This window comes from Periplaneta americana, unplaced genomic scaffold (genome assembly GCF_040183065.1).
Source record: "Periplaneta americana isolate PAMFEO1 unplaced genomic scaffold, P.americana_PAMFEO1_priV1 scaffold_84, whole genome shotgun sequence".
Taxonomy (NCBI): domain Eukaryota; kingdom Metazoa; phylum Arthropoda; class Insecta; order Blattodea; family Blattidae; genus Periplaneta; species Periplaneta americana.
Window position 1 is genome coordinate 55,001 of NW_027185565.1, and position 5,000 is coordinate 60,000.

Genomic DNA, 5,000 nt, shown 5'->3' on the forward strand with positions numbered 1-5,000 from the left:
TAACTGCCGCACCCTCATTCATAGGTTCTTTATGAAATATCCATTATTATAGTGTGTAGACTTCAGTTGCTTAGTGGCAATTGTTCTTCCTCTGCCACATATCGTCTAGTGTGATGTACTGCCCGATATTACTTTTACACAACTGCATCCACCTCATTCAGACGATCTTCATTATATAAAATATATAGGCTTCAGTTCCACACAGACATATGCTCTTCGTCTGTCGCTTACCGTCTTGTGTCATGTTTTGCCACATAATAGATGTCGACATCTGCGTGAATCTGATTGAGTGGATCATCTTCATAACATTAATTACATATGCTTCAGTTGCATATAGACTATCGTTCTTCCTCTGTCACATTTCGTGAAGTGGGTTGTACTACCTCTTTATAGATGTACTGTACACAAGAATCAGAATCCATTTCAGAGGATCTTCAATATTTGCGGCCTCGGTATAGCGGTGGCCTCCTATGCTCGAGGTTGCGGGTTCCATCCCGGGCCAGGTCGATGCTATTTAAGTGTTCTTCAATGCGTCACGCTCATGTCAGTAGTTTTACTGGCATGTAAAGGAACTCCTGCGGGTCAAAATTCCGGCTCTTCGGCAACGCTGATATAACCTCGGCAGTTATATACAACATTATTTCATTTTTACATCTTGCATAATAAATTCAGTATTTAGACTTGAGATGCATGTATCATTTTGTTCTTTCCTCAAGTGAGTTGTACTATGTGGTCATATATGTACATATATGCCGCAACTGCACTCTGAGGAGCTTCATTTTATATATATATATATATATATATATGTGTGTGTGTGTGTGTGTGTGTGTGTGTGTGTGTGTGTTTTAACTGTCCGAAGACAGGTCTCACCCTCACAAGTAACAGCAACAAGGCACCAGTAATGAGGCACTGCTTACATTGCCGATTAGCTACATGTTCCAATAATCAGACTCCTAATCCATACAAAATTACTTTTTAATTTTATCCTTTATGTAAATTATTTTAATAATATGATATATATTTTAATGCTCAATTACTTAATATCTTCTGCAACTACGAGCGAAGTTGTGTGTCTTCGTGCAATATGGTGCTGCTGAGTAAACTCCCCTCGCATCGAAGTCGCGCTTCTTACGGCCATAACCTCTACGTGCGCAATCGCCCGCAGTGAGTCATCACAGCGCCTCTTTCCCCGCGCTTTATAGGGTGACTATTAAATTTTAGTTGTAGAGCGGTTGTGACTGTATAAAGGGCCGTAATTATTATGTTCTTTACCTCGAAGTAACGATTCTGTCGTACGAGTTCTCGCCATTACTCTCCTCACGAAACTGCCTCCATGCATCCATGTATCTCTATGTTGTCTGAATTCTTCTGCCTCGAACTTGCCTTCCGTTCACTATAACTTCCAGTGCTTCCTGTTTCCAGTTTCTTCTTAGTGACCCAGCCAATTTCTATTTCTCGTCCTGATCAGTTTCGGCATTATTCTTTCATCACTCAGTCTTTTTAGCTCAGCTTCAATTATTATTCCGTCTGTCCTTTTCACTCGCTCCTTGTTCTCTATATCCTTATTACAAATGCTCCTAGACTCTTCTCTTCGTCCTTATGTCCGTGTTTCTGCCTCATAAAATGCCACGCTCCACACATAGCACATCATTGCTCTCTTCCTTAGTCAGTTCTTTTTTCCAGAGTTACGCAGCTAATTATAGCTTTTATTAGCTTCTTTTGCCATTATTAATCCTACTATTGACATGCTGACTACAGCTCATCTTACTGCTTATAGCGTCTCGTTCGCGCAGTCGATGGCATTTAAGTGTGCTTAAATGCGACTCGCTCATGCCAGTAGATATGTTGCCTTGTAAAAGAACTCCTGCGGGACAAACTTCCGGCACACCGGCGACGCTGATATAACCTCGGCAGTTGCGAGCAATCGAACTCGGCCGGCATCGAACTCGCAACCTCAAGCGCACAAGGCCAGCGCTATCTACAACGACTACGGTACCCAGGCCGATATATATATATATATATATATATATATCTCTCACTTAAAACAAAAGGCATAGCTAAGACAGAGTTATCACTGGCTCTGTCATTACTTCGTCCATAGTAGACTCCCACTGTTACACTGGCAGGTGGCAAGTTTGAAGTTACTCGCACCCTCAACCATTTTTCGGTGGTGGTCACCAAAACTTGAGCCGCCTTTATATATGAGAAGCCCTGCAACAACTAATCGAGTTTCGAAACGTATATCTTTTATTATAAGCCTTTCGGTCTTGTATCCTTCTAACATCTCCTCCTTTCTGCCACCATGTTCGGAAAACCTAATCGGTGTCTATTGAAGACCCATATAGATAATTTGTCTTTGCTCCGCTCTGATGCTTTTATCTTTTGTGTTATTCCTGCTACGCCAACCACGTAATGTTAAGACGTTCTCGAATGACTCTTCGATACTGTAATTCATTGGTCGTCAGCATGCCCTGAAGTGGGTAAGGGGTAAATTGTGTCTCGGAATATGAACCGTCGCGTGAAGTAGGGGGGAGGGAGGGAGGGACTGAGACACGCTCAGACGGAGAGAGAGCGGGAGAGAGAGACTTGAGAGAGAGAGAGTGGGAAGGAGAGTGAGAGAGATCATTACTGTCAGCAACCTCGGGTGCACGATAGTGATTTGTCTTATTCGCGAGTAAGTGACGCTAGCTCGAGGGTGCACTGTCCTGATGACCGCTGCTGTAATATCTTGCGCAGAGGTGTCATGCTTTGTTGTATAGTAATAAAACCATTACTGTTGCACAGAGGCAGAGATTTAATAAAAGTTGTGTACAGACTATGAGGCGGTAATGTTTTTGAACGGATGATACTGCATGTTAGCTCCGGTCGGCATTTCGGAAGCATAGGTCGCGACGTTACTTTCCCTATCCACACTTCTCCTCTCGCTTGATTTCTCTATTTTCGTACCCTCTCAACGCTTACGACCGCTTTGGGGGTTGGTTGACATGAGGGGGTGGGCACTGCAAACACTTTGATTTTTGCATTAAGGCAGCCCCCCCCCCGCCGCGCCAGGAAACCGCTCATCAAAGTTGCACTTTAAATTGAGAAAATCCGCCATGTGTACAGTCGTAGTCAACTTAACATCTCCTTTTCTCGTGTCGAGATTTTTTTAATTTTATTTTAGTAAGTTATTATACAACGCTTTATCAACACTTTACCTTATTTAGCGTCTGAATGAGGCGTCCATGACCTCCGTAACCGAATTTCGATCCACTTAGTGGCTTGCGCATCTGCGCTCGCTCGCTCGCTCTCTCTCTCTCTCTCTCTCTCTCTCTCTCATACAAAAAAAAACACACACACACACAAACACACACACAAACAGCACGAATTTCTATATTAGATTTTGTGTGCTACTGCTACTATCGAATTGGCTCCCATTCGTGTTATAGTGTATTGTGTATTACCCATATATATATATATATATATATATATATATATATAGAAGTGTTAAAGACAGTACGGTTTTAGCTCCCAACCTCCTTGTTGTTTTTTCTACTCTATTCCCTTGGTTCACACACGACATATTCTCAAGCTCCTTTTCTGTTCCTTCCGCTCGTTGATTGATTCTGTTACACTATTGCATAATCTTACGTCATCCAGTGATGACTTCATTAACGGTTTTCCTTATCAGTCTCGGCGCATTGTGCCTCTGCCACAGTTCGTGCTCTTAACAACTACGGTTTCAAAATAATTGTACATCTTGCTTTTCATACGTAATGTTTGTCTGGTCGATATATTTAAGGCAGATTTGGGCTGTCATAAGTCCTCTCTCTTGCTGTTGCCGATTTATTCCTGTTATTGTGTCCGCCAGATAGAGTTCGTAACTCTGTGTTTGTCGGGTAGGACATAAAAGATTTATATTTTGCATAGGAGGTGCGCTCTTGCGTTGAGGCTAGTGCTTTTACTGAGCGAGATCGAATCTTCTTACTAATGGTACGGTTTGTTTATGGCGATCATCGTCGGACGCACATCGCCGGCGATGGTCGCCGAGAAGTGGTTTCTTTATTGACGCACATCGCTGTTGATTGCCATTTGTTTATTCCCTCATCTGCTACCTATGGACAAGTAAATTAATGTAGGCCACGGACATAACCTAAATATTATAATGAATAAATCCAACATAATGAAGGTGATATTTTTTTCTAGAAGAGGTAGATGACGGATATCAAAATCTCGCATGCGTATTATAAAAGGAACAAGCTGCAGACTAATGTAATATTCAGTTATAGGTTTACAGAATTCTGTTTTAACGCATTGATAATGATACATCTTTATAAAATCGGCGACAAAATTTAAGGAATATTTCAGACTCTCACCTGACCAGTTTCAATATGTTTTGAGTTTAGTTGAAAATCACAATGTTGATTTACCTACAATTTTTGTAAATCCAGTTGAGAGATTGGCAGTAACTCAGGTTATCACCTGATTATTATTATTATTATTATTATTATTATTATTATTACATTACATGGTGTATTCCAAACAATAATGAAAGAAATTGGCTAAACTAGCGCTGAGGTAGTTCCCTTCGTAATCCGCTTATACTCTTTACATGTACGAACATGTGATTGGTTAGGTTTGGTTCGTTTGGTCTTATATTATGACTTGTATATACGATCAACTACATCTCTACAATGAAAAAAAAAAACCCCTATATTTCAGAATATCGCGTAAGTACTTACGTACGATGACTGTGCAAATTAAAAGTAATTAAAAACATGTTTTTATTGTTGGTACAAGATAGATAGTTAAATAACTACATAAAAAGAGATAGTTAAAAGACATGTAAAATAAATTTTAAAATGTAGGCTTATATGTGCATATAATGTAACAAGATCTACGTATGTACTCGTATATATAAAAATTGTATGTTGATAAGCGAGTGATGGCTATATGACCCGAGGTCAATCCTGCCATTCAACTTTGTATAATAACGCACTGCAGCCAAAAGATTATTATTG